This window comes from Ranitomeya variabilis, chromosome 5, assembly GCF_051348905.1.
Source record: "Ranitomeya variabilis isolate aRanVar5 chromosome 5, aRanVar5.hap1, whole genome shotgun sequence".
NCBI classification, from domain to species: Eukaryota; Metazoa; Chordata; class Amphibia; order Anura; family Dendrobatidae; genus Ranitomeya; species Ranitomeya variabilis.
The window spans coordinates 18,635,867-18,657,508 of record NC_135236.1 but is presented as its reverse complement, the minus strand read 5'-3'; positions in this window follow the sequence as shown (position 1 = coordinate 18,657,508).

The following is a 21,642-nucleotide window of genomic DNA, read 5'->3' as shown; positions in this document are numbered from 1 at the left end:
GACACCGTTAGTAGGCCGTAACCAAAGTTGAAGGCCAAATGCAGTTTAATATCTGATACTATAGGCCGAAAGCCAGAAGGTTGAAGCTCAGCTTTATTCAGTCGAGGACAAACACCAGGGAGGGGCAGACACCGTTAGTAGGCCGTAACCAAAAAAATTTTAAAATAACAGCACTTAATGAGAGCCAGAAGGTTGAAGCTCAGCTTTATTCAGTTGAGGAAAAACACCAGGGAGGGGCAGACACCGTTAGTAGGCCCTAACCAAAATTTTTTTTAAATAACAGCACTTAATGAGAGCCAGAAGGTGGAAGCTCAGCTTTATTCAGTTGAGGGCAAACACCAGGGAGGGGCAGACACCGTTAGTAGGCCCTAACCATCAATTTAAAAAAAAACAGCACTTAATGAGAGCCAGAAGGTGGAAGCCCAGCTTTATTCAGTTGAGGAAAAACACCAGGGAGGGGCAGACACCGTTAGTAGGCCCTAACCACCACTTTTTAAAATAACAGCACTTAATGAGAGCCAGAAGGTGGAAGCTCAGCTTTATTCAGTTGAGGGCAAACACCAGGGAGGGGCAGACACCGTTAGTAGGCCCTAACCACCAATTTTTTAAAAAACAGCACTTAATGAGAGCCAGAAGGTGGAAGCTCATCTTTATTCAGTTGAGGAAAAAAAACAGGGAGGGGCAGACACCGTTAGTAGGCCCTAACCACCAATTTTTAAAATAACAGCACTTAATGAGAGCCAGAAGGTTGAAGCTCAGCTTTATTCAGTTGAGGACAAACACCAGGGAGGGGCAGACACCGTTAGTAGGCCGTAACCAAAGTTGAAGGCCAAATGCAGTTTAATATCTGATACTATAGGCCGAAAGCCAGAAGGTTGAAGCTCAGCTTTATTCAGTTGAGGACAAACACCAGGGAGGGCAGACACCGTTAGTAGGCCGTAACCAAAGTTGAAGGCCAAATGCAGTTTAATATCTGATACTATAGGCCGAAAGCCAGAAGGTTGAAGCTCAGCTTTATTCAGTTAAGGACAAACACCAGGGAGGGGCAGACACCGTTAGTAGGCCGTAACCAAAGTTGAAGGCCAAATGCAGTTTAATATCTGATACTATAGGCCGAAAGCCAGAATGTTGAAGCTCAGATTTATTCAGTTGAGGACAAACACCAGGGAGGGGCAGACACCGTTAGTAGGCCCTAACCACCAATTTTTAAAAAAACAGCACTTAATGAGAGCCAGAAGGTTGAAGCTCAGCTTTATTCAGTTGAGGACAAACACCAGGGAGGGGCAGACACCGTTAGTAGGCCGTAACCAAAGTTGAAGGTCAAATGCAGTTTAATATCTGATACTATAGGCCGAAAGCCAGAAGGTTGAAGCTCAGCTTTTTTCAGTTGAGGACAAACACCAGGGAGGGGCAGACACCGTTAGTAGGCCGTAACCAAAGTTGAAGGCTAAATGCAGTTTAATATCTGATACTATAGGCCGAAAGCCAGAAGGTTGAAGCTCAGCTTTATTCAGTTGAGGACAAACACCAGGGAGTGGCAGACACCGTTAGTAGGCCCTAACCACAATTTTTTTAAAAAAACAGCACTTAATGAGAGCCAGAAGGTTGAAGCTCAGCTTTATTCAGTTGAGGGCAAACACCAGGGAGGGGCAGACACCGTTAGTAGGCCGTAACCAAAGTTGAAGGCCAAATGCAGTTTAATATCTGATACTATAGGCCGAAAGCCAGAAGGTTGAAGCTCAGCTTTATTCAGTTGAGGACAAACACCAGGGAGGGGCAGACACCGTTAGTAGGCCCTAACCACAATTTAAAAAAAAACAGCACTTAATGAGAGCCAGAAGGTTGAAGCTCAGCTTTATTCAGTTGAGGGCAAACACCAGGGAGGGGCAGACACCGTTAGTAGGCCGTAACCAAATTTGAAGGCCAAATGCAGTTTAACCCCTTCACCCCCAAGGGTGGTTTGCACGTTAATGACCGGGCCAATTTTTACAATTCTGACCACTGTCCCTTTATGAGGCTATAACTCTGGAACGCTTTGACGGATCTTGGCGATTCTGACATTGTTTTCTCGTGACATATTGTACTTCATGTTAAATGTAAAATTTATTCGATATAACTTGCGTTTATTTGTGAAAAAAATGGAAATTTGGCGAAAATTTTGAAAATTTTGCAATTTTCCAACTTTGAATTTTTGTGCCCTTAAATCACAGACATATGTCACGCAAAATACTTAATAAGTAACATTTCCCACATGTCTACTTTACATCAGTACAATTTTGGAACCAAATTTTTTTTTTGTGACGGAGTTATAAGGGTTAAAAGTTGACCAGCAATTTCTCATTTTTACAACACCATTTTTTTTTAGGGACCACATCTCATTTGAAGTCATTTTGAGGGGTCTATATGATAGAAAATACTCAAGTGTGACACCATTCTAAAAACTGCACCCCTCAAGGTGCTCAAAACCACATTCAAGAAGTTTATTAACCCTTCAGGTGTTTCACAGGAATTTTTGGAATGTTTAAATAAAAATGAACATTTAACTTTTTTTCACACAAAATTTATTTCAGCTCCAATTTGTTTTATTTTACCAAGGGTAACAGGAGAAAATGGACCCCCAAAGTTGTTGTACAATTTGTCCTGAGTACGCTGATACCCCATATGTGGGTGTAAACCATTGTTTAGGCGCATGGCAGAGCTTGGAAGGGAAGGAGCGCCATTTGACTTTTCAATGCAAAATTGACTGGAATTGAGATGGGACGCCATGTTGCGTTTGGAGAGCCCCTGATGTGCCTAAACATTGAAACTCCCTACAAGTGACACCATTTTGGAAAGTAGACCCCCTAAGGAACTTATCTAGATGTGTGGTGAGCACTTTGACCCACCAAGTGCTTCACAGAAGTTTATAATGCAGAGCCGTAAAAATAAAAAATCATATTTTTTCACAAAAATGATCTTTTCGCCCCCAATTTTTTATTTTCCCAAGGGTAAGAGAAGAAATTGGACCCCAAAAAATGTTGTGCAATTTGTCCTGAGTACGCGGATACCCCATATGTGGGTGTAAACCATTGTTTGGGCGCATGGCAGAGCTTGGAAGGGAAGGAGCGCCATTTGACTTTTCAATGCAAAATTGACTGGAATTGAGATGGGACGCCATGTTGCGTTTGGAGAGCCCCTGATGTGCCTAAACATTGAAACTCCCTACAAGTGACACCATTTTGGAAAGTAGACCCCCTAAGGAACTTATCTAGATGTGTGGTGAGCACTTTGACCCACCAAGTGCTTCACAGAAGTTTATAATGCAGAGCCATAAAAATAAAAAATCATATTTTTTCACAAAAATGATCTTTTCGCCCCCAATTTTTTATTTTCCCAAGGGTAAGAGAAGAAATTGGACCCCAAAAAATGTTGTGCAATTTGTCCTGAGTACGCTGATACCCCATATGTGGGTGTAAACCATTGTTTGGGCGCATGGCAGAGCTTGGAAGGGAAGGAGCGCCATTTGACTTTTCAATGCAAAATTGACTGGAATTGAGATGGGACGCCATGTTGCGTTTGGAGAGCCCCTGATGTGCCTAAACATTGAAACTCCCTACAATTGACACCATTTTGGAAAGTAGACCCCCTAAGGAACTTATCTAGATGTGTGGTGAGCACTTTGACCCACCAAGTGCTTCACAGAAGTTTATAATGCAGAGCCGTAAAAATAAAAAATCATATTTTTTCACAAAAATGATCTTTTTGCCCCCAATTTTTTATTTTCCCAAGGGTAAGAGAAGAAATTGGACCCCAAAAAATGTTGTGCAATTTGTCCTGAGTACGCTGATACCCCATATGTGGGTGTAAACCATTGTTTGGGCGCATGGCAGAGCTTGGAATGGAAGGAGCGCCATTTGACTTTTCAATGCAAAATTGACTGGAATTGAGATGGGACGCCATGTTGCGTTTGGAGAGCCCCTGATGTGCCTAAACATTGAAACTCCCTACAAGTGACACCATTTTGGAAAGTAGACCCCCTAAGGAACTTATCTAGATGTGTGGTGAGCACTTTGACCCACCAAGTGCTTCACAGAAGTTTATAATGCAGAGCCGTAAAAATAAAAAATCATATTTTTTCACAAAAATGATCTTTTCGCCCCCAATTTTTTATTTTCCCAAGGGTAAGAGAAGAAATTGGACCCCAAAAAATGTTGTGCAATTTGTCCTGAGTACGCTGATACCCCATATGTGGGTGTAAACCATTGTTTGGGCGCATGGCAGAGCTTGGAAGGGAAGGAGCGCCATTTGACTTTTCAATGCAAAATTGACTGGAATTGAGATGGGACGCCATGTTGCGTTTGGAGAGCCCCTGATGTGCCTAAACATTGAAACTCCCTACAAGTGACACAATTTTGGAAAGTAGACCCCCTAAGGAACTTATCTAGATGTGTCATGAGCACTTTGACCCACCAAGTGCTTCACAGAAGTTTATAATGCAGAGCCGTAAAAATAAAAAATCATATTTTTTCACAAAAATGATCTTTTCGCCCCCAATTTTTTATTTTCCCAAGGGTAAGAGAAGAAATTGGACCCCAAAAAATGTTGTGCAATTTGTCCTGAGTACGCTGATACCCCATATGTGGGTGTAAACCATTGTTTGGGCGCATGGCAGAGCTTGGAAGGGAAGGAGCGCCATTTGACTTTTCAATGCAAAATTGACTGGAATTGAGATGGGACGCCATGTTGCGTTTGGAGAGCCCCTGATGTGCCTAAACATTGAAACTCCCTACAAGTGACACCATTTTGGAAAGTAGACCCCCTAAGGAACTTATCTAGATGTGTGGTGAGCACTTTGACCCACCAAGTGCTTCACAGAAGTTTATAATGCAGAGCCGTAAAAATAAAAAATCATATTTTTTCACAAAAATGATCTTTTCGCCCCCAATTTTTTATTTTCCCAAGGGTAAGAGAAGAAATTGGACCCCAAAAAATGTTGTGCAATTTGTCCTGAGTACGCTGATACCCCATATGTGGGTGTAAACCATTGTTTGGGCGCATGGCAGAGCTTGGAAGGGAAGGAGCGCCATTTGACTTTTCAATGCAAAATTGACTGGAATTGAGATGGGACGCCATGTTGCGTTTGGAGAGCCCCTGATGTGCCTAAACATTGAAACTCCCTACAAGTGACACCATTTTGGAAAGTAGACCCCCTAAGGAACTTATCTAGATGTGTGGTGAGCACTTTGACCCACCAAGTGCTTCACAGAAGTTTATAATGCAGAGCCGTAAAAATAAAAAATCATATTTTTTCACAAAAATGATCTTTTCGCCCCCAATTTTTTATTTTCCCAAGGGTAAGAGAAGAAATTGGACCCCAAAAAATATTGTGCAATTTGTCCTGAGTACGCTGATACCCCATATGTGGGTGTAAACCATTGTTTGGGCGCATGGCAGAGCTTGGAAGGGAAGGAGCGCCATTTGACTTTTCAATGCAAAATTGACTGGAATTGAGATGGGACGCCATGTTGCGTTTGGAGAGCCCCTGATGTGCCTAAACATTGAAACTCCCTACAAGTGACACCATTTTGGAAAGTAGACCCCCTAAGGAACTTATCTAGATGTGTTTTGAGAGCTTTGAACCCCCAAGTGTTTCACTACAGATTATAACGCAGAGCCGTGAAAATAATTTTTTTTTTTTTCTCAAAAATGATTTTTTAGCCCCCAGCTTTGTATTTTTACAAGGGTAACAGAATAAATTGGACCCCAAAATTTGTTTTCCAATTTGTCCTGAGTACGCTGATACCCCATATGTGGGGGGGGAACCACTGTTTGGGCGCATGACAGAGCTCGGAAGGGAAGGAGCGCCATTTGGAATGCAGACTTAAATGGATTGGTCAGCAGCCGTCACGTTGCATTTGCAGAGCCCCTGATGTACCCAAACAGTACAAACCCCCCACAAGTGACCCCATATTGGAAACTAGACCTCCCAAAGAACTTATCTAGATGTGTTTTGAGAACTTTGAACCCCCAAGTGTTTCACTAAAGTTTATAGCGCAAAGCCGTGAAAATAAAAATTCTTTTTTTTTTTTCACAAAAATGATTTTTTAGCCCCCAGTTTTGTATTTTCACAAGAGTAACAGGATAAATTAGACCCCAAAAGTTGTTGTCCAATTTGTCCTGAGTACGCTGATACCCCATATGTTGGGGGGAACCACTGTTTGGGCGCATGACAGAGCTCGGAAGGGAAGGAGCGCCATTTGGAATGCAGCCTTAAATGGATTGGTCTGCAGGCGTCACGTTGCATTTGCAGAGCCCCTGATGTACCCAAACAGTACAAACCCCCCACAAGTGACCCCATATTGGAAACTATACCTCCCAAGGAACTTATCTAGATGTGTTGTGAGAACTTTGAACCCCCAAGTGTTTCACTACAGTTTATAATGCAGAGCCGTGAAAATAAAACATCTTTTTTTTCCCACAAAAATGATTTTTAGCCCCCCAAATTTTTATTTTCCTAAGGATAACAAGAGAACTTGGACCCCAGAAGTTGTTGTTCAATTTGTCCCGAGTACGCTGATAACACATATGTTGGGGTAAACCCCTTTTTGGGCGCACGGGAGAGCTCGGAAGGGAAGGAGCACTGTTTTACTTTTTCAACGCAGAATTGGCTGGAATTGAGATTGGACGCCATGTCGCACTTGGAGAGCCCCTGATGTGCCTGGACAGTGGAAACCCCCCAATTCTACCTGAAACCCTAACCCAAACACACCCCTAACCCTAATCCCAACGGTAACCCTAACCACACCCCTAGCCCTGACACACCCATAATTCTAATCCCAACCCTAATCCAAACGTAAATGTAATCCAAACCCTAACCCTAACTTTAGCCCCAACCCTAACTTTAGCCCCAACCCTAACTTTACCTCCAACCCTAGCCCTAACCCTAACCCTACCCCTAACCCTAACCCTAAACGTGACTGAAATACGTGGCACTGAAATACGTGGCACTGAAATACGTGGCACTGAAATACGTGGCACTGAAATACGTGATACGTGGCACTTAAATACGTGGCACTGAAACACGTGGCACTGAAATACGTGGCACTGAAATACGTGGCACTGAAATACGTGGCACTGAAATACGTGGCACTTAAATAAGTGGCACTGAAATAAGTGATATTCACATAAATACGTGGCACTGAAATACGTGGCACTGAAATACGTGGCACTGAAATACGTGGCACTGAAATACGTGGCACTGAAATACGTGGCACTGAAATACGTGGCACTGAAATACGTGATACGTGGCACTTAAATACGTGGCACTGAAACACGTGGCACTGAAATACGTGGCACTGAAATACGTGGCACTGAAATACGTGGCACTGAAATACGTGGCACTGAAATACGTGGCACTGAAATACGTGGCACTTAAATAAGTGGCACTGAAATAAGTGATATTCACATAAATACGTGGCACTGAAATACGTGGCACTGAAATACGTGGCACTGAAATACGTGGCACTGAAATACGTGGCACTGAAATACGTGATACGTGGCACTTAAATACGTGGCACTGAAACACGTGGCACTGAAATACGTGGCACTGAAATACGTGGCACTGAAATACGTGGCACTGAAATACGTGGCACTGAAATACGTGGCACTGAAATATGTGATACGTGGCACTTAAATACGTGGCACTGAAACACGTGGCACTGAAATACGTGATACGTGGCACTGAAATACGTGGCACTGAAATACGTGGCACTGAAATACGTGGCACTGAAATACGTGCAACTGAAATACGTGGTACTAAAATATGTGGCACTGAAATACGTGATACGTGGCACTGAAATACGTGGCACTGAAACACGTGGCACTGAAATACGTGATACGTGGCACTGAAATACATGGCACTGAAATACGTGGCACTGAAATACGTGGCACTGAAATACGTGGCACTGAAATACGTGGCACTGAAATACGTGGCACTATGACTGTCAGAAAATGTTCATTAAACGGTTAGGGGTGAGGTTAGGGGTAGAGTTAGGGTTAGGGTTAGGGTTAGGGTTAGGGATCCCTTTATCACCTTGATGGTGGTGGGTGGCTTTTCAGTGTGTTTTCTGTTTTTTTCGATAAAAATGCATGCGTTTTTAACGCAAACAAACGCATGTGCTTAAAAACGCAAGAAAATACTGCAGGTTGTATTTCTGAAAATGAACGCATGCAGAAAAAAACCGCATGCGTTTGAAAACGCGACCAAACGCGTACAAAAAAACCGCATGCGTTTTCAATGTTAAATATAGGGAAAAAACGCATGCGTTTTTTTGTGCAAAAAACGCTGCAGACAAAAACGCAAGTGTGAAACCAGCGACGCTTTTTATAGCAAAAAAGTTTTTGCGTCTCCACATTTTGAGACCTATAATTTTTCCACATTTGCTCCACAGAGTCATGTGAGGTCTTGTTTTTTGCGGGACGAGTTGACGTTTTTATTGGTAACATTTTCGGACACGTGACCATTTTTGATCGCTTTTTATTCCGATTTTTGTGAGGCAGAATGACCAAAAACCTGCTATTCATGAATTTCTTTTGGGAGAGGCGTTTATACCGTTCCGGGTTTGGTAAAATTGATAAAGCAGTTTTATTCGTCGGGTCAGTATGATTACAGCGATATCTCATTTATATCATTTTTTTATGTTTTGGCGCTTTTATACGATAAAAACTATTTTATAGAAAAAATAATTATTTTGGTATCGCTTTATTCTCAGGACTATAACTTTTTTATTTTTTTGCTGATGATGCTGTATGGCGGCTTGTTTTTTGCGGGACAAGATGACGTTTTCAGCGGTACCATGGATATTTATATCAGTCTTTTTGATCGCGTGTCATTCCACTTTTTGTTCGGCGGTATGGTAATAAAGCGTTGTTTTTTGCCTCGTTTTTTTTTTTTTTTTCTTACGGTGTTTACTGAAGGGGTTAACTAGTGTGGCAGTTTTATAGGTTGGGTCATTACGGACGTGGCGATACTAAATATGTGTACTTTTATTGTTTTTTTTTTTTAATTTAGATAAAGAAATGTATTTATGGGAATAATATATATATTTTTTTTCATTATTTTGGAATATTTTTTTTTATTTTTTTTTACACATTTGGAAATTTTTTTTTTTACTTTTTTACTTTGCCCCAGGGGGGGACAATACAGATCGGTGATCTGTCAGTTTGCATAGCACTCTGACAGATCACCGATCTGCGAGAAGTACAGGCTGCTTCACAGTGCCTGCTCTGAGCAGGCACTGTGAAGCCACCTCCCTCCCTGCAGGACCCGGATCCGCGGCCATCTTGGATCCGGGTCTGGAGCAGGCAGGGAGGGAGGTAAGACCCTCGCAGCAATGCGATCACATCGCGTTGCTGCGGGGGGCTCAGGGAAGCCCGCAGGGAGCCCTCTCCCTGCGCGATGCTTCCCTGCATCGCCGGCACATCGCGATCATGTTTGATCGCGGTGTGCCGGGGGTTAATGTGCCGGGGGCGGTCCGTGACCGCTCCTGGCACATAGTGCCGGATGTCAGCTGCGATATGCAGCCGACACCCGGCCGCGATCGGCCGCGCTCCCCCCGTGAGCGCGGCCGATCGGCTATGACGTACTATCCCGTCGGCGGTCATACGGGCCCACCCCACCTCGACGGGATAGTACGTCAAATGTCGGGAAGGGGTTAATATCTGATACTATAGGCCAAAAGCCAGAAGGTTGAAGCTCAGCTTTATTCAGTTGAGGACAATTTGAATTAGGGACTGCAGACAGACTTAGTAGGCTGTCGCCTGTGGACCATGCATCCACCACATTAATCCATTGCGCCGTAATTGACACGTAACCTTCCGTGGCCATACCTACAGGTCCATGCATCTGTTGTCAGGTGCACCTTTGTACTCACAGATTGCCAGAGTGCATGGACAATGCGGTCTTTTACATGCTGGTGGAGGGTTGGGATGGCTTTTCTCGCAAAAGAAGTGTCGAGTCGACTGGTTAGCTTGTAGCGTGGTACAGCGTAGTCCATCATGGCTTTATTAATATTAAATAAAATATATAAATAGGCTCTATGAACTTTTAAATAGGTTCCAGGGGTACACGGGCAGGGACCGCAGACAGGCTAACGAAGGCCTAACATAACAAAACATAGGCTCATGGCAGTTTTAAATCGGTTACATGGATACACAGGCAGCATTGTGGTCAGTGGAGGAGTATTGCAAGGAGGGACCGCAGACAGGCTAACGAAGGCCTAACATAACAAAACATAGGCTCATGGCAGTTTTAAATCGGTTACATGGATACACAGGCAGCATTGTGATCAGTGGAGGAGTATTGTAAGGAGGGATCGCAGACAGGCTAACGAAGTCCCGAAGACAGGCTAACGAAGGCCTAACATAACAAAACATAGGCTCATGGCAGTTTTAAATCGGTTACATGGATACACAGGCAGCATTGTGGTCAGCGGAGGAGGATTGCAAGGAGGGACCGCAGACAGGCTAACGAAGGCCCGCAGACAGGCTAACGAAGGCCTAACATAACAAAACATAGGCTCATGGCAGTTTTAAATCGGTTACATGGATACACAGGCAGCATTGTGGTCAGTGGAGGAGTATTGCAAGGAGGGACCGCAGACAGGCTAACGAAGGCCTAAAATAACAAAACATAGGCTCATGGCAGTTTTAAATAGGTTACATGGATACTAGGGTTGAGCGAAACGGGTCGGCAATTTTCAGAAGTCGCCGACTTTTAGCAAAGTCGGGTTTCATGAAACCCGACCCAACCCCTGTGTGGGGTCGGCCATGAGGTCGGCGATCTTCTGAATCTGGAATCGGAATTCCGATACCGATTCCCGGTATGTTTAAGATATCAGGAATTGGTATCGTAATTCAGATTTAAGTGTAAAATAAAGAATTAAAATAAAAAATATCGCTATACTTACACTCTGACGGGCCCTGGTACTAACCGGGAACCTTCCTTCCTTAGAATCAGCCTTCCAAGACCTGCGGTGACGTCACGGTGACGTCGCGGCTTGTGATTGGTCGCGCGGCCCCCATGTGACCGCTCGCGCGACCAATCACAAGCCGCGACGTCACCGTGACGTCACCGTGACGTCACCGTGACGTCACCGAAGGCTCTGGAAGGGCTGATTCTTAGGAAGGAAGGCTGTCGGAAAGAAGCAGGGCGTGTCCGAGGGTGAGTATATACCTAATAGGAATATACTCACCCTCGGCTTCGTTCCGGCAGCCTTCCTTCCTAAGAATCAGCCCTTCCAGGGCCTTCGGTGACATCACGGTGACGTCGCGGCTTGTGATTGGTCGCGCGAGCGGTCACATGGGGGCCGCGTGACCAATCACAAGCCGCGACGTCACCGTGACGTCACCGCAGGTCTTGGAAGGCTGATTCTAAGGAAGGAAGGTTCCCGGTTAGTACCAGGGCCCGTCAGAGTGTAAGTATAGAGATATTTTTTATTTTAATTCTGTATATTACACTTATATATGGATCCCAGGGCCTGAAGGAGAGTTTCCGCTCCTTCAGACCCTGGGAACCATTGGAAACCCAATGCACTGCATTGGGTTTCGAGTTTCGGCCGACCCCGACCCCGACTTTTTTATAGGATCGGCCGATTTCACTCGACCCGACTTTTGAAAAAGTCGGGTTTCGTGAAACCCGGCCCGATCCTATAAAAGTAAAGGTCGCTCAACCCTAATGGATACACAGGCAGCATTGTGGTCAGTGGAGGAGTATTGCAAGGAGGGACCGCAGACAGGCTAACGAAGGCCCGCAGACAGGCTAACGAAGGCCTAACATAACAAAACATAGGCTCATGGCAGTTTTAAATCGGTTACATGGATACACAGGCAGCATTGTAGTCAGTGGAGGAGTATTGCAAGGAGGGACCGCAGACAGGCTAACGAAGGCCTAACATAACAAAACATAGGCTCATGGCAGTTTTAAATCGGTTACATGGATACACAGGCAGCATTGTGGTCAGTGGAGGAGTATTGCAAGGAGGGACCGCAGACAGGCTAACGAAGGCCCGCAGACAGGCTAACGAAGGCCTAACATAATAAAACATAGGCTCATGGCAGTTTTAAATCGGTTACATGGATACACAGGCAGCATTGTGGTCAGTGGAGGAGTATTGCAAGGAGGGACCGCAGACAGGCTAACGAGGGCCTAAAATAACAAAACATAGGCTCATGGCAGTTTTAAATCGGTTACATGGATACACAGGCAGCATTGTGGTCAGCGGAGGAGGATTGCAAGGAGTGTCTGACACAGTTAGTACTAAAAAAAAAAAATAGATGTTAATGTCTCGCAAAACAACAAAAAATAAAAAAAGTGTGGCATACTTCGGTACAGGGGTGGGCTCATCTGCTGAGTTTCTGACAAAGTACTTTGGCAGTAAATTAGTATTTACTGGTGGCAATATAGGACACTGACCCAGACTACTTTAACTAGCATCATAGATGTCAACAAATTGGTATTGTCAGTGCCAGGCATTGAATGATGTCAGCGCATAGACTAAACATTGGTGGAGCTGTGCGAGATAATTTTGCACGTGGTAGAGCACAGTTTGAGCTGGGGGGGGAACTCTCTTGTGGCCGGCGGTACCGCCCCAGGGCCCCTCATGTTACAACGGTGTGTCTGACGTTGGGTGCGCACCACCACCGCCAGAGACTCTACATTGTACTATGAGGGACCCAGTGGCAGTGCCGTCGACCAAAAGCGGGCACACCCACCTCTTCAGAGAAACAGCACTGTAACGGGTGCTTGCGCCAAGTGGCGAGACCACGGCCCCGTGGGGGGAGTTTTCCCATTGGGGGAGGTGTAAACATGTCGTATGCTGGACAAACAGCTGCTGCAAATTAAGAGATTGGAACACTCAGTAAGACCGGTCCACAAGCAAGACCTTTTTATAGGAAAGCTAGGTGTCAGCCGGGAAAGGTGGGGCAAAATAATTTGAAATCCAGGAGTGGTTCATTTTAATGAAGGTGAGATCATCCACATTTTGGGTAGCCAGACGAGTCCTTTTTTCGGTTAATATTGAACCAGCAGCACTGAATACTCTTTCTGATAGCACACTAGCTGCTGGGCAAGCAAGCTCCTGCAATGCATATTCTGCCAATTCAGGCCAGGTGTCTAATTTGGATGCCCAGTAATCAAATGGGAATGACAGTTGAGGGAGAACATTGATAAGGGATGAAAAATAGTTAGTAACCATACTGGACAAATGTTGTCTCCTGTCACTTTGAATAGATGCTGCAGTACCTGTCCTGTCTGCGGTCATTGCGAAATCACTCCACCACCTGGTCAGAAAACCCCTCTGTCCAACGCCACTTCTGATCTGTGCACCTCTAACACCTCTGCCCTGTAGCCCCCTGCAGCTTGTGTGAGAACCATCACCGGCGCTGTGTGCTGGGAATGCCTGAATCAAACGGTCTACAAGAGTAGCTTGTTTGGTTGCTAAGATTTGTTCGAGGTTCTCATGTGACATAATATTTTGCAATTTGCCTTTATAGCGAGGGTCAAGGATGCAGGCCAACCAGTAATCATCATCGCTCATCATTTTAATAATGCGTGTGTCCCTTTTGAGGATACGTAAGGCATAATCCGCCATGTGGGCCAAAGTTCCAGTTGTCAAATCTGCGGTTGTGCTGGTTGGAGGGGCAGTTACAGGCAAATCTACGTCACTTGTCTACCTTAAAAAAACAGAACCCGGCCTTGCAACGCCACTAATTTCTGTTGGCCCAGGAGAAGCTTCCTCATTAAAAAAGTACTCATCCCCATCATCCTCCTCGTCCTCCTCCTCTTCGCCCGCTACCGCGTCCTCTACACGGCCCTGACCAGACAATGGCTGACTGTCATCAAGGCTTTCCTCTTCCTCGGCTGCAGACGCCTGCTCCTTTATGTGCGTCAAACTTTGCATCAGCAGACGCATTAGGGGGAGGGATGCTCATGCTTATTATGGCGTTGTCTGCGCTAACCAGCCATGTGCATTCCTCAAAACACTGAAGGACTTGACACAGGTCTTGTAGCTTCGACCACTGCACACCTGACAACTCCATGTCTGCCATCCAACTGCCTGCCCGTGTATGTGTATCCTCCCACAAAAACATAACAGCACGCCTCTGTTCGCACAGTCTCTGAAGCATGTGCAGTGTGGAGTTCCACCTTGTTGCAACGTCAATTATTAGGCGATGCTGGGGAAGGTTCAAAGACCGCTGATAGTTCTGCATACGGCTGGAGTGTACGGGCGAACGGCGGATATGCGAGCAAAGTCTGCGCACTTTGAGGAGCAGGTCGGGTAACCCCGGATAACTTTTCAGGAAGCACTGCACCACCAGGTTTAAGGTGTGAGCCAGGCAAGGAATGTGTTTCAGTTGAGAAAGGGCTATGGCAGCCATGAAATTCCTTCCGTTATCACTCACTACCTTGCCTGCCTCAAGATGTACAGTGCCCAGCCATGACTGAGTTTCTTTCTGCAAGAACTCGGACAGAACTTCCGCGGTGTGTCTGTTGTCACCCCAACACTTCATTGCCAATACAGCCTGCTGATGCTTGCCACTAGCGGTCCCATAATGGCACACCTGGTGTGCAACAGTGGCAGCTGCGGATGGAGTGGATGTGCGACTGCGGTCTGTGGACGAGCTCTTGCTTTTGCAGGAGGAAGAGGAAGAGGAGGAGGGGGGGCGAACGCCTACAGCCAACTCTTTCCTTGACCGTGGGCTAGGCAGAACTGTCCCAATATTGCTGTCCCCTGTGGACCCTGCATCCACCACATTCACCCAGTGTGCCGTGATGGACACGTAACGTCCCTGGCCATGCCTACTGGTCCATGCATCTGTTGTCAGGTGCACCTTTGCAGTCACAGACTGCCTGAGTGCATGGACGATGCGGTCTTTAACATGCTGTTGGAGGGCTGGGATGGCTTTTCTAGAAAAGAAGTGCCGACTGGGTAGCTTGTAGCGTGGTACAGCGTAGTCCATCAGCGCTTTGAAAGCTTCGCTTTCAACTAACCGGTAGGGCATCATCTCTAATGAGATTAGTCTAGCAATGTGGGCGTTCAAACCCTGTGTATGCGGATGCGCGGATGAGTACTTCCTTTTCCTAACAAGAGTCTCATGTAGGGTGAGCTGGAATGGAGAGCTGGAGATCGTGGAACTAGCGGTGGTGCCGGTGGACATGGGTGAGTGAGAGAGGGTTGGAGATGGTATTCTTGCCGGTGCCCTACATGCAGTGTTTCCTACTGCAAACCTGGTGATTCCCTGACTGCTTTGGCCTGGCGACGAAAGCTGCACAGATACTGCAGGTGGTGCGGGAAATGGTGGGTTTACAGTGAGGGAAGGGATGTAGCGTTGCTGACTAGCTTTATTGGCCGAGGGTGCTGCAACCTTTAGGGACATTTGGTAGTTAGTCCAGGCTTGCAAATGCATGGTGGATAAATGTCTATGCATGCAACTTGTATTTAGACTTTTAAGATTCTGACCTCTGCTTAAGGTAGTTGAACATTTTTGACAGATGACTTTGCGCTGATTATTTGGATTTTGTTTAAAAAAATGCCAGACTGCACTCTTTCTACTATCGGATACCTTTTCAGGCATTGCAGACTGAGCTTCTTTAACCGGATGGCCACGCTGTCCTCCAACTGGTTTAGGTTTTGCCAAGCGTTTTTGGCCAGAACCGGGCCCAGCAGATGGAACCTGTTGTGATGTTGCTGCCTGCTGTGGCTCTTCCTCCTCCGCTTCAGAACTACTGCCGCCTGCACCCTGTTCCCCCAATGGCTGCCAATCGGGGTCAACAACTGGGTCATCTATGACCTCCTCTTCTATGTCGTGTGCAACTTCGTCTGTGTCACCGTGTAAGACGGTGGTATAGCGTTTGTGACGGGGCACCATAGTCTCCGCTGGGTTTGATTCTGCCTCAGTACACTGCGAGGGCAATGTTCTGGTCTGAGTCAAAGGAACAGCATATTAATCTGGCTGTGGCTGTGCATCTGTGCACTCCATGTCCGATTCAACTTCTAATGGGCATTGCCTGTTAACTTGTTTCACTGTCTAACCCAGGAACGGTATGTGTAAAGAGCTCCATGGAGTAACCTGTTGTGTCGACTGATGCATCCTTCACTGCTGTTCTGGGTGAAGGACACAAGGAAGCGACTTGTTCCTGACCGGGAGCATCCACCGACGATGCACTGCTCTGACATTTGGCACTTTCCGAGGAGGAGGCGAAAGAGCTAGAAGTAGAGTCAGCAATGAAAGCCAATACTTGTTCCTCCTGTTCCGGCTTCAAAAGTGGTTTTCCTACTCCCAGAAAAGAGAGCGTTCGAGGCCTTGTGTAGACAGACAATGAACCTGGCTCAACAACTCGAGACTTAGGTGCTGTACTGCTTTTACCATGACCACCTGATGCTCCACCACCACTAGCATCATTACCAGCTGACAATGACTGCCCAAGGCCACGACCTCTTCCACCAGACTTCTTCATTGTTTGCAAAACGTGACCAAAGTAACGGTATTTGTTACTGTAAAACAACTTATAAGGTGAACTCTAACTTCTGTAGGATTTATATACACCTTTATAGGTGCCTGACACTGAAAGGAAAATCAGGCCCAATGTTACACACTAGGTTTTCTGTGCCCAATAATTTGAGACAGATGGCACACACAGGACCAGCACTCAAGCAGAAATGCCAATCTTAATCTCCCACTATTTTTTTTTTCTGGGAGAATTAAAAAAAAAAAATAAAAAAATTACACACTAGGTTTTCGGCGGCACACAATGAGAGACAGATGCCACACACAGCAATGGCACAGAGGCAGACTGGCCAATATTTATCTCCCACTAATTTTTTTTTTTTTTAAAGGGAGAATTTACCCCCCCCCCAAAAAAAAGGCCAAGTATTACACAGTGGTTTTCGGTGGCACACAATGAGAGACAGATGCCACACACAGCAATGGCACAGAGGCAGACTGGCCAATATTTATCTCCCACTAATTTTTTTTTTGAAAAGGGAGAATTTACCCCCCCACAAAAAAAGGCCAAGTATTACACAGTGGTTTTCGGTGGCACACAATGAGAGACAGATGCCACACACAGCAATGGCACAGAGGCAGACTGGCCAATATTTATCTCCCACTAATTATTTTTTTTTTTAAAAGGGAGAATTTACCCCCCCCAAAAAAAAAGGCCAAGTATTACACAGTGATTTTCGGTGGCACACAATGAGAGACAGATGCCACACACAGCAATGGCACAGAGGCAGACTGGCCAATATTTATCTCCCACTAATTTTTTTTTTTGAAAAGGGAGAATTTACCCCCCCACAAAAAATGGCCAAGTATTACACAGTGATTTTCGGTGGCACACAATGAGAGACAGATGCCACACATAGCAATGGCACAGAGGCAGACTGGCCAATATTTATCTCCCACTAATTTTTTTTTTGAAAGGGCAGAATTTACCCCCCCCCCAAAAAAAAGGCCAAGTATTACACAGTGGTTTTCGGTGGCACACAATGAGAGACAGATGCCACACACAGCAATGGCACAGAGGCAGACTGGCCAATATTTATCTCCCACTAATTATTTTTTTTTGAAAAGGGAGAATTTACCCCCCCCCCAAAAAAAGGCCAAGTATTACACAGTGGTTTTCGGTGGCACACAATGAGAGACAGATGCCACACACAGCAATGGCACAGAGGCAGACTGGCCAATATTTATCTCCCACTAATTATTTTTTTTTGAAAAGGGAGAATTTACCCCCCCCCAAAAAAAGGCCAAATATTACACAGTGGTTTTCGGTGGCACACAATGAGAGACAGATGCCACACACAGCAATGGCACAGAGGCAGACTGGCCAATATTTATCTCCCACTAATTATTTTTTTTTGAAAAGGGAGAATTTACCCCCCCCAAAAAAAGGCCAAGTATTACACAGTGGTTTTCGGTGGCACACAATGAGAGACAGATGCCACACACAGCAATGTCACAGAGGCAGACTGGCCAATATTTATCTCCCACTAATTATTTTTTTTTTGAAAAGGGAGAATTTACCCCCCCCCAAAAAAGGCCAAGTATTACACAGTGGTTTTCGGTGGCACACAATGAGAGACAGATGCCACACACAAGACTGGCACAGAGGCAGACTGGCCAATTTTTATCTCCCACTAATTTTTTTTTTGAAAAGGGAGAATTTACCCCCCCACAAAAAAAGGCCAAGTATTACACAGTGGTTTTCGGTGGCACACAATGAGAGACAGATGCCACACACAGCAATGGCACAGAGGCAGACTGGCCAATATTTATCTCCCACTAATTATTTTTTTTTGAAAAGGGAGAATTTACCCCCCCCAAAAAAAAGGCCAAGTATTACACAGTGGTTTTCGGTGGCACACAATGAGAGACAGATGCCACACACAGCAATGTCACAGAGGCAGACTGGCCAATATTTATCTCCCACTAATTATTTTTTTTTGAAAAGGGAGAATTTACCCCCCCAAAAAAAGGCCAAGTATTACACAGTGGTTTTCGGTGGCACACAATGAGAGACAGATGCCACACACAGGACTGGCACAGAGGCAGACTGGCCAATATTTATCTCCCACTAATTTTTTTTTTGAAAAGGGAGAATTTACCCCCCCACAAAAAAAGGCCAAGTATTACACAGTGGTTTTCGGTGGCACACAATGAGAGACAGATGCCACACACAGCAATGGCACAGAGGCAGACTGGCCAATATTTATCTCCCACTAATTATTTTTTTTTAAAAGGGAGAATTTACCCCCCCCAAAAAAAGGCCAAGTATTACACAGTGATTTTCGGTGGCACACAATGAGAGACAGATGCCACACACAGCAATGGCACAGAGGCAGACTGGCCAATATTTATCTCCCACTAATTTTTTTTTTTGAAAAGGGAGAATTTACCCCCCCACAAAAAAAGGCCAAGTATTACACAGTGGTTTTCGGTGGCACACAATGAGAGACAGATGCCACACACAGCAATTGCACAGAGGCAGACTGGCCAATATTTATCTCCCACTAATTTTTTTTTTTTGAAAGGGGAGAATTTACCCCCCCCCAAAAAAAGGCCAAGTATTACACAGTGGTTTTCAGTGGCACATAATGAGAGACAGATGCCACACACAGCAATGGCACAGAGGCAGACTGGCCAATATTTATCTCCCACTAATTATTTTTTTTTTTGAAAAGGGAGAATTTACCCCCCCCAAAAAAAGGCCAAGTATTACACAGTGGTTTTCAGTGGCACACAATGAGAGACAGATGCCACACACAGCAATGGCACAGAGGCAGACTGGCCAATATTTATCTCCCACTAATTATTTTTTTTTGAAAAGGGAGATTTTACCCCCCCCCCAAAAAAAAAGGCCAAGTATTACACAATGGTTTTCGGTGGCACACAATGAGAGACAGATGCCACACACAGCAATGGCACAGAGGCAGACTGGCCAATATTTATCTCCCACTAATTATTTTTTTTTGAAAAGGGAGGATTTACCCCCCCCCCAAAAAAAAGGCCAAGTATTACACAGTGGTTTTCGGTGGCACACAATGAGAGACAGATGCCACACACAGCAATGGCACAGAGGCAGACTGGCCAATATTTATCTCCCACTAATTATTTTTTTTTGAAAAGGGAGAATTTACCCCCCCCCAAAAAGGCCAAGTATTACACAGTGGTTTTCGGTGGCACACAATGAGAGACAGATGCCACACACAGCAATGTCACAGAGGCAGACTGGCCAATATTTATCTCCCACTAATTATTTTTTTTTTGAAAAGGGAGAATTTACCCCCCCCCCAAAAAAAGGCCAAGTATTACACAGTGGTTTTCGGTGGCACACAATGAGAGACAGATGCCACACACAGGACTGGCACAGAGGCAGACTGGCCAATATTTATCTCCCACTAATTTTTTTTTTGAAAAGGGAGAATTTACCCCCCCACAAAAAAAGGCCAAGTATTACACAGTGGTTTTCGGTGGCACACAATGAGAGACAGATGCCACACACAGCAATGGCACAGAGGCAGACTGGCCAATATTTATCTCCCACTAATTATTTTTTTTTAAAAGGGAGAATTTACCCCCCCCCAAAAAAGGCCAAGTATTACACAGTGATTTTCGGTGGCTCACAATGAGAGACAGATGCCACACACAGCAATGGCACAGAGGCAGACTGGCCAATATTTATCTCCCACTAATTTTTTTTTTTTGAAAAGGGAGAATTTACCCCCCCACAAAAAAAGGCCAAGTATTACACAGTGGTTTTCGGTGGCACACAATGAGAGACAGATGCCACACACAGCAATGGCACAGAGGCAGACTGGCCAATATTTATCTCCCACTAATTTTTTTTTTTGAAAGGGGAGAATTTACCCCCCCCAAAAAAAGGCCAAGTATTACACAGTGGTTTTCGGTGGCACACAATGAGAGACAGATGCCACACACAGCAATGGCACAGAGGCAGACTGGCCAATATTTATCTCCCACTAATTATTTTTTTTTAAAAGGGAGAATTTACCCCCCCACAAAAAAAGGCCAAGTATTACACAGTGATTTTCGGTGGCACACAATGAGAGACAGATGCCACACACAGCAATGGCACAGAGGCAGACTGGCCAATATTTATCTCCCACTAATTATTTTTTTTTAAAAGGGAGAATTTACCCCCCCCCAAAAAAGGCCAAGTATTACACAGTGGTTTTCGGTGGCACACAATGAGAGACAGATGCCACACACAGCAATGGCACAGAGGCAGACTGGCCAATATTTATCTCCCACTAATTATTTTTTTTTAAAAGGGAGAATTTACCCCCCCCCAAAAAAGGCCAAGTATTACACAGTGATTTTCGGTGGCTCACAATGAGAGACAGATGCCACACACAGCAATGGCACAGAGGCAGACTGGCCAATATTTATCTCCCACTAATTTTTTTTTTTTGAAAAGGGAGAATTTACCCCCCCACAAAAAAAGGCCAAGTATTACACAGTGGTTTTCGGTGGCACACAATGAGAGACAGATGCCACACACAGCAATGGCACAGAGGCAGACTGGCCAATATTTATCTCCCACTAATTTTTTTTTTTGAAAGGGGAGAATTTACCCCCCCCAAAAAAAGGCCAAGTATTACACAGTGGTTTTCGGTGGCACACAATGAGAGACAGATGCCACACACAGCAATGGCACAGAGGCAGACTGGCCAATATTTATCTCCCACTAATTATTTTTTTTTTTGAAAAGGGAGAATTTACCCCCCCCAAAAAAAGGCCAAGTATTACACAGTGGTTTTCGGTGGCACACTGTCATGATCTCCATGGCCAGAGAACTAGCATAAGCCTCTATAGGAACAAGCTCTTGGAAGATGTAACTGTACTGACCATGAACTAAACCTACCGCATCATCTAGAAGTAGCCAGGTAGCATGTCCTACTTTTTATCCCTATATGCCCAGCGCCGGCCGGAGAACTAAATAATGCTAGCAGAGGGAAATATAAGACCTGACTCACCTCTAGAGAAATGCCCAAAAGGAGACAGAAGCCCCCCACATATATTGGCGGTGATATGAGATGAAACAACAAACGCAGCAGGAAAATAGTTTTAGCAAATTTGAGG